This window comes from Podarcis muralis, chromosome 12 (genome assembly GCF_964188315.1).
Source record: "Podarcis muralis chromosome 12, rPodMur119.hap1.1, whole genome shotgun sequence".
Taxonomy (NCBI): domain Eukaryota; kingdom Metazoa; phylum Chordata; class Lepidosauria; order Squamata; family Lacertidae; genus Podarcis; species Podarcis muralis.
This window is the reverse complement of record NC_135666.1, coordinates 9115728-9124675: the sequence shown is the minus strand read 5'-3', so window position 1 is coordinate 9124675 and position 8948 is coordinate 9115728. Positions and strand designations below refer to the sequence as shown.

Below are 8948 nucleotides of genomic sequence, written 5' to 3'. Positions count from 1 at the left end.
GGAGTTTGTTTCTACACACTTTTGGCCTCTGGCTCCGCCTAGCAGGGCATGTGACCCTCAGCCAAAAAAAAAAAAAACCATTCTCCAGCTCTGCTCTCAATGGACAATTAAAGTAAAACGGCACAGTCATACCTCGGGTTACAGACGCTTCAGGTTGTGTTTTTTTGGGGTTATGGATGTGCCGAAACCCAGAAGTACCGGAACGGGTTACTTATGGGTTTCGGTGGTGGGGCATGTGTAGAAGCACTAAATCACGCTTTGCACATGTGCAGAAGCACCGAATTGCAACCTGCGCATGTGCAGATGCGGTGCTGAGGGTTGCAAATGCTGTGGGTTGCGAACGTGCCTCCCACACAGATCACGTTGACAACCCGAGCATCCACAATACCTCGGTTTAAGAACAGTCTGGTTTAAGAACGATTTGGTTTACATGCTCCGCAAAACTGGAAATAGTGTCTTGGTTTGAGAACTTTACCTCCGTCAAAGAATGGAATCCAAGCGGTGGAAGGGCACTGGCGGCAGGAGGCCTCGTTAGGGAAAGAGTGCCTCAGTTTAATAATGGTTTTGGTTTAAGAATGGACTTCCGGAACAGATTAAGTCCATAAACCGAGGTACCACTGTATAGGGGAATGGCCAGAGGGACTTTATTCATGCCCTGAACACCACAGATTTCACAGAAGCTTTTTGGTGCTCCTATGCAAACATGGAAGTGGTTGGAGAATTGCTCACCATCGTGCTTAAATGCACCACAGGTGTATAGGAGCCCCGAGAGTCACCAACTGGAACTGTAGAGGTTGTCTGGTTGGACTATGATTCATGTCATTAGGATTGCAGCTGAGTTGGAGGAATGTGGGTTCAGATCCGCTGCTGGTGACATCATTTTTGGGGAGGGAAAGTCTAGCTCACAGCAGAAGCCGAATCTGGATTTCATTTGGAAAACGGATTTGAGTTTTGATCTTCAGTGGACCAAAGCATTAGAACATAAATTACCAAGTTTTCATCAGATGTCCAGAACTTCTCACCGGGAGCTCGTTCTTACCATTAAAAGCAGCTGGTCGAGAGTCAAAGCTTTAAGGTAGAGGCTGAACATTCCTCTGTTCCATAAGGCCTTGGCGAAAAGCCTGGGGAATCTGTTTGTGAGCCAACCCCTCCATTCTTGGCAAAGGCCTTCATTTCAGCACAGGGTAGTCCACCGCTGTGTGTAAACATAACAGTTTGATTATGATTCTGCAGCCTGCCCTATGGCTAGGCTTGATGGAAGTTGTAGTCTGATACATCTGGAGAGATGCAGTAGTCAAGGCAGTGCAAGTATGATGACGGACAACTGTCAAGAGTAAATCCAGATGAAATATACTCGGAGTCGAGAGTGGATTTCATGCTCTTTATTCAGCTCATAGTGGTGAGGAGGAATGGGAGTTCCCCCAGAATGTCTGCTTTATAGACATTATTTACACAATAGGCCCCATGTGATTGGCTAATTCTGGGATTCTCCTGTAGGCCAATCAGGTTGTGGATTTAAAGGGAGATGGGAAAGGTTTCTCTCAATATTTTCTAAGCTCTGTACTTTGTGAATACTATCTGCAGTAAATTCCTAAGTAAATCTCTGAGCTAATCTTACTTCTGCAAATTTCGGCCAGACAGTTAGCAAAGACAGCAGTTGCTTGCTATTTCTAATCAGACAGGTCAGGAGGTCATTTCCTGCCTAGTCAGCTAGCAAGAAGGTCAGGAGGTCGTTTCCTGCCTAGTCAGCTAGCAAGAAACCGCTGCTGTTAGCAGTAACTAACCAGACCTACTAAATTTGGCGGGCAGGTCAAAAGTTCATTTCCTACCCAGCTGCTTAAAGAGGCCCTTTTCCTGCCTTATGCTTACTAATGCAAAGATGAAGACACGTGTACGAAGGAAAGGGGAGGAAATGCTTAGCTAGCAGAAAGACGGGAATGTTTAGCAAGCAATAAAATGTGTTTAGCAAGCAATATAGATGTGCTATGTAAGGGAATAATTTGAGAAGGTATGGGAGGGGGGAGAGTGTTCAGAAGAGTATAAGAAGTCTGTAGATGCGTATTTCTTTACAGCCAGTGTATTTTCAGGAGCTATCTAGCTGGCTGTCTCTGTGTACAGAATGTTTCTGTGGACAGATTTCAATAAACTTTTTCTCCAAAGAAGATTTTGCTTTCCTGGTACTTTTGTTCCCTCCAAGGTCCGGGGATGGCGTGGCTGATGGATCCCTAGGTAAATAAGGCTTCATTTCTTTGGGGGCTCGTGCCGGGATCAGCCCTCTCCCCAATACGGACCGGAGGGCCAGGCTCAACCAAGGTGAACAGCTCAGCAGCGTTTGCAGGCTTCAGCGCGCACCCCACCTGTTTCGTGGGGGAAGCCGGCCACACTGTCCTGCAGTGGAGACATCTTGTTGAGGGAGAAAAACAAAGAGGACGGCGCCAAGGGGACAGGTCCGCAGCGGAAAACGGTAAGCCCAAGGGAAAGGGCGTGGGCCCCCAAGGAAAAGGGGGGCGAGGTCTGATCAAGCCTCACCTGGTTGTGCAGAGGGCCACCAGGAAGGGAAAAAAGGGCGTGGCAGTGTTATGCCACCAGTAAGGTTTGGTAAAAAGGGGACTGGTTGTGCAGGAGAGTGCCACCAGCAAAAATTTGGAACAGAAGAAGGAGGGGAAATTATTTTGGTGTGTTTTGTGTATTGCATGCTGAAGTTATTTTGGTGTGTTTTGTGTATTGCATGCTGAAGTTATTTTGGTGTGTTTAGTGTGTTACATGTTGAAATTATATTGATGTGATTTGTATGTTGTATGTTGCATGTCAAGATACTCCAGTGGCTGAATTGTTAAGTGTGGGCCAGGGCTTAGCGTTCCCCTTGGGTGATTGCAGGGTTGTGCATTTTCTGGCAGGTCTGTTGTGTGAGAGAATTTTTACTGTGAATAGTAGCGAAGGATCTGGAAGAAATGGGTTCTGGCCAAAGTAAAAGTACCCCTTTGAAATGCTTTTGGAGATTCAAGCTGATGAGAGGGGAAGATGAGGACATTGTGAATTAGATTGGCCCATCCCAAAATAACAAATTGGCCGTCCACCGGGACCCTTGATTTGCAACTCATTAATCCATTATATCAGAACATTTTGAATGTCCACCCTGATCAAATCCATGGAAGACCAATGTGGAAAAGAACCCCCCCCCCCTCCTGGCTGAAGTCATGCTGCCAAAAAGTCTCAGGCAGCCGTATTTGCTCAGTCAGGAAGACAGGAGGACAACCCCCCAGTCCTCCAGGATTCAGAGATGGAAGAAGATAAAGTTTTGATGCCCCACCGCCTTATGCCCTGGCAACAGCCCTGGCACCACCCCCGCCACAGGGAGCAGATGGCCCAGCCCCCAATCCCGTGGACAATGCATTGTTAAGACCTGGGCGAAGATGGAGAAAGGGAGGAACGAGAAGAGGATGATGAGGATGAGGCATTTGTAGGAAGATTGATTAAGTTGACAAGTGATGGAAAGATATGAACAGAGGAACAGGCAAAACGTTTGAAAAAGTATGTGGAACTTTATGAGAAGTGGATGTTAGTCCCCATATGTTAAAAACAGCGGGATGTATAGGGGAACAGAGAAGAAAGTGGCAGAAAAAGTGGGGAAAGGCAGTGAAAAGAGTGACCCTCCATAGGGCACATAAAGCACAGGAGAAGGGCGCGGCCAGAGTGATGCCTCTCCATAGAGTGTATGACCCTCCGACCCCCGCGGGACCTAATGGGGTGGTGCCCAATAGAACTCATACAGTTCAACATGTCCCCTTCTTTAGTGCAGATGTTTGTAATTGGAAGAACCAAAACCCTTCATTTGAAGAAAACCCTGCCAAAATAATTAAGCTGTTTGAGGAAATTTTTAAAACATACAACCCCACTTTTTATGATGTGTAATATTTGATGGATGCCCTGCTAGCTACAGAGGAGGATAGGCAATTTCATGCTGAAGCCCGAGCACACATGAGAGCGCAGGGGGCAGGAGATCAAGCTGTTGCAACAGGATATCCTGAAACTACACCGAATTGGGATTATCAGATCATAGAAGGGCAAAATACCCTCACCACTTATCGCCAGAATGTCTTAAATGGCATGAGGAGGGCAGCCAGAAAACTCACCAACTTCGTGAAGGCCAGAGAAATAGTACAAGGGACAGAGGAGGCCCCTGGAGCCTACTTAAAGAGGCTGAAGGAAGCCTACCGCCAGTATATCCCTGTGGACCCAGATGAGGCTGCCAATGCCCCTATCATAAAAACTGCCTTTGTAGCCCAAGCGGCGCCCGATATCCACCAAGAAAAATGAAGGTTTTTATGGGCCACACCCTTGAATGGATGTTAGAAATAGCCCAAACCACTTATAATCAGAGGGAAAAAGAGACCCAGAAGAAAAAAGGAGAAGTACCAGGCAGAGAAGTTGATGGCCCTGAAGACGGGAAGTCCACCGTTAGGAGAAGAAGAGGAGGGCAAGGCTGCTTAGGAAAGAGCAACAGCATGCCTTCAAGGATTTGAAAAAGGCATTGCAGCAAGCACCAGCGCTGGGCATCCCAAATCCTGAGAAGCCTTTCTCCCTGTTTGTGGATGAAGACCAGGGAACAGCAAAGGGAGTGCTATGCCAAAAATTGGGAAGCTGGCAGCAGCCCGTGGCATACCTATCTGAACGCCTGACGCCTACAGAACAAGGTTTACCGCCATGCATGAGAGCAGTTGTGGCAGTAGCTACCCTACTGAACAAAGCAGACAAATTTACTTTTGGCCAAGACACTGTTTGTGTAACCCCGCATGCAGTCCCAGCTCTGCTTGACATGAAGGGTACCTATTTCCTCTCCTAGGCTAGAATGAGGAAATGTCAGATGCTACTACTACATCCGCGTTAAAAATTCCAAGTCACCACAGCCCTCAACCCAGCTGCCCTATTACCGGTAGGAGTAGGTGAGGAGCCCACGCATGACTGCATTGAAGTAATGGATGAGGTGTACTCTAGCAGACCTGACCTTAAAGATGAAGCAGACCCCTAGTGGCCATCATGGTTTATGGATGGAAGCAGCTTCATTGAGGTTGGACACCGGAAAGCAGGCTATGCAGTGGTAGCCCTGGAAGACCAGGTGGTCGAAGCAAAGTCACTCCCGCCTGGAACATCGGCCCAGCTGGCAGAGCTAACTGCGCTTACCAGAGCCCTGAGCCTGGCAAAGGGACAGAAGATAAACATTTATACAGACTCTAAGTATGCATTCCTGACTTTACATGCCCATGGAGCCTTATGGAAAGAAAGAGGTTTGCTTACCTCCAGAGGAAGCCAGGTGGCCCACCCACAAGCCTTATTGAACCTTCTGGATGCTGTATGGGAGCCCGAGGCAGTGGCAGTTATCCATTGTTATGGACACAAGACTGGACCAGGAGAAGTGGCCAGAGGAAATCGATTGGCAGACAAAGTGGCCAAAGAAGCAGCCCGGGAACTGGCCCCCGCCTTGGTTATTGGAGCACTGGTCCCAGAAGAGATCTTAAGCACCACTGACAAGCCAGCTTACACGAAGCAGGAAAGGGACACTGCCGATGCTCAGGAGCTGACATTGTCCAAAGAAGGATGGTACCTTACCCCTGATGACAGGATATGGATTCCAGAGTCTCTTTCTCGGCAGGTAATTCAGAGATACCATGATTCAACCCACATAGGACCAGATGCTACAACCAAGCAGCTGGAGAAGTGCTTCTATATAGCCCACCTCTATCAACTGGCAGCCCAGATTTCCAGGAAATGCCTGCTGTGTCAAAAGAATAATCCCAGAGCCGGACCACTGGCTCCCCCAGGGATTCAGCATAGTGGAACTGCACCTATGGAAGATCTTGTCGTGGACTTCACTGAATTACCCCGTTGTGGACTACACCGCTACCTGCTGGTGGCAGTGTGCACCTACACCGGAGGGCCGAAGCATGGCCAACAAAGACTGAAAAGGCATTTGAAGTAACCAGGTGCCTGCTTAGGGAAATCATCCCTCGCTATGGATTGCCAAGGTCCATAGGATCTGACAATGGACCAGCATTTGTTCATGCGGTCCTACAGGGACTGGCAAAAGCGCTCCAGATCAACTGGAAGCTGCATACTGCTTATAGACCCCAGAGTTCTGGAAAGGTAGAGAGAATGAACAGGACTCTAAAGAATCAGCTGTCCAAGCTGACGCAGGAAACCAGGTCTAATTGGGTGACCATGTTACCTCTGGCATTACTCAGGGTCCGCAGTCTCCCGTCAAAGCGAACCCACCTGTCACCTTTTGAAATTCTGTTTGGAAGACCAGTTCCATATGTTAGAATGTTAACTCCATATGCTAGCCAAGATGTGCAATTGAATAACTATGTACAGTCACTCTCCCAAGTTTTCTTTTGTCTCGACAGGTGGACCCAGGCTCGCAACCCCTGTGTGTTGGCTGCATCAGTTCGAGCCAGGTGATGAAGTGTGGGTAAACGATTAGGCACGGACGCAGCTACAACCGTGCTGGAACCTTATATCGTCCTGCTCTCCACACCCACCGCCGTGAAATTCGCCGGCATCACCCCTTGGGTCCACCACACCAGAGTGACCACTACAGATTGGACTGTGCAGTTAAATCCTGATTAACCCCTTCGGCTGACCATCTCTAGACCCTCCGCTGACGACCGCCCTGCTGGTATCACTCCGGAGGCTGATACCTCCGGCTGAAGAATTGGATGGGAGGGGCGCCCGCAGGCAGCGCTCCCAACGTACCTGTTCTACGAACTCACCCACCTGAGAATATCCTACCACAATATAGGGACAGAGCGAGACTTACAATAATTTGGGAAGAGGACCACCCCATTGGGCATTTGACTCCTCACCAGGCTAGAGTTTTAGCAGCAGTCTATTCTTGTGGGTGTGTTGCTTTTTATTTCTCACCAAACCCCCCTCCAGGAGGTGCTTCTCTTTCTCCCACTCATCGAAGTACCATACACCCAGTGGGCCTTAGAGGTAGTTACACACATACCCTTGAGTGACTGACACGATACCCACCATGACTGAATATTGGTGGGAGGAACCATGGAGATATTGGGGATGGTGGGTAGGACTGATATGTACCGGCCTGCTTGTTTGGATGCTCCTGTATTTTTGTTGGCATGAACGGTACCGTATTTGTGGGAGGAAACGTAATCCATCTATACCTTTGATGATTCTCCTTTTCTTTTTAGTTGGAGAGCCCACATGTGTATTGGCACAGCCAAGGAAAAGTCCCCCGACCTCCCTTGCCGACATTTCCCGTTTGATGACTGAGTGGGGTGCCCATAACCCCTACAATAGGTGGTTACAAATGGCTGAAATGGAGCATGTTGCTTCAACATTTCAGACCATGGCGAGGCTATCCGTGATCTGGCAGCAAGCATTGAAAAGGTAGCACATGTCCCTGTACAAACTTGGGAGGGCTGGGATATGTCTTGGTTGGATAGCATCTTCCCAGGTGGATGGATGGGGAGGATATTTACTATGGTGATAGGCCCAATAATGCTTCTATTGCTTTTCTGCTTTTGTATTCCCTGCTTGATGCAATGCTTGCAGAATATGATGGGAAAGATGATGTCTCGCATGATGGGACCTCACGTGACTGCTGTAATGAGAAACTATAGACCCCTACCCCAGAACGAATCTAAGTAATAGATTGTTCAAAAGAAGAGGAGGGAGTAAAGGGAGATGGGAAAGGTTTCTCTCAATATTTTCTAAGCTCTGTACTTTGTGAATACTATCTGCAGTAAATTCCTAAGTAAATCTCTGAGCTAATCTTACTTCTGCAAATTTCGGCCAGACAGTTAGCAAAGACAGCAGTTGCTTGCTATTTCTAATCAGACAGGTCAGGAGGTCATTTCCTGCCTAGTCAGCTAGCAAGAAGGTCAGGAGGTCGTTTCCTGCCTAGTCAGCTAGCAAGAAACCGCTGCTGTTAGCAGTAACTAACCAGACCTACTAAATTTGGCGGGCAGGTCAAAAGTTCATTTCCTACCCAGCTGCTTAAAGAGGCCCTTTTCCTGCCTTATGCTTACTAATGCAAAGATGAAGACACGTGTACGAAGGAAAGGGGAGGAAATGCTTAGCTAGCAGAAAGACGGGAATGTTTAGCAAGCAATAAAATGTGTTTAGCAAGCAATATAGATGTGCTATGTAAGGGAATAATTTGAGAAGGTATGGGAGGGGGGAGAGTGTTCAGAAGAGTATAAGAAGTCTGTAGATGCGTATTTCTTTACAGCCAGTGTATTTTCAGGAGCTATCTAGCTGGCTGTCTCTGTGTACAGAATGTTTCTGTGGACAGATTTCAATAAACTTTTTCTCCAAAGAAGATTTTGCTTTCCTGGTACTTTTGTTCCCTCCAAGGTCCGGGGATGGCGTGGCTGATGGATCCCTAGGTAAATAAGGCTTCAGATTCACTTCCACCTGGAGTTGGATTGGGTGGCTCCTGTGGACCAATCAGACTGCTGTATTCTGAAGCCTATTGTTCTAGGACCAATCAGAATGCTGCATTTTGGATCCTATTCAACTCAGTACATAACACCAGGAGTGATGTCAGATCTGATCTGATCATCAGAACAGGGAGAGTCAGAAGCAGAAGAAGAGCGCCGACTGGATGAGGTCAATGGCCCATTCAGTCCAGCATTCTGTTCTGACAGTGGCCAAGCCAGGAGTCACCACTGATTGGCATGTGAGTCAGGAAGAGGATTGCCCCCAGTGTTCCAGCTCAAACAGGAAGCCAGTCTTAGTGGATGGAGCAAGGCTGAAGCCTAAGGACACTACTCAAGGATCTGCACCCAACTACAGCCCTGGGGGGCAACCATGAGGGTTAGAGGATCCCCACATCTCTGGGCCTGATAACTCCTGATGTATACTACCAGATAAAGAGTCAATAAGATAACCCTCCTTCTCTCTTTCCTTTAATATATATTTTTATT

At 47.8% G+C, this 8948-nt stretch overlaps 2 long non-coding RNA genes across 2 annotated transcripts; both read left to right on the top strand.

The window, feature by feature from the left end:
* The first annotated feature begins 1520 nt into the window (after window positions 1–1520).
* Window positions 1521–6561, top strand: LOC144329291 (uncharacterized). The gene is made up of 3 exons (XR_013394767.1): window positions 1521–1690; window positions 1730–2464; window positions 6402–6561. It is a non-coding gene; the product is annotated as an uncharacterized LOC144329291 (long non-coding RNA).
* An 87-nt stretch (window positions 6562–6648) lies between these two features.
* Window positions 6649–8343, top strand: LOC144329290 (uncharacterized). Its single transcript, XR_013394766.1, has 2 exons — window positions 6649–7869; window positions 7909–8343. It is a non-coding gene; the product is annotated as an uncharacterized LOC144329290 (long non-coding RNA).
* The last annotated feature ends 605 nt before the right edge of the window (window positions 8344–8948 follow it).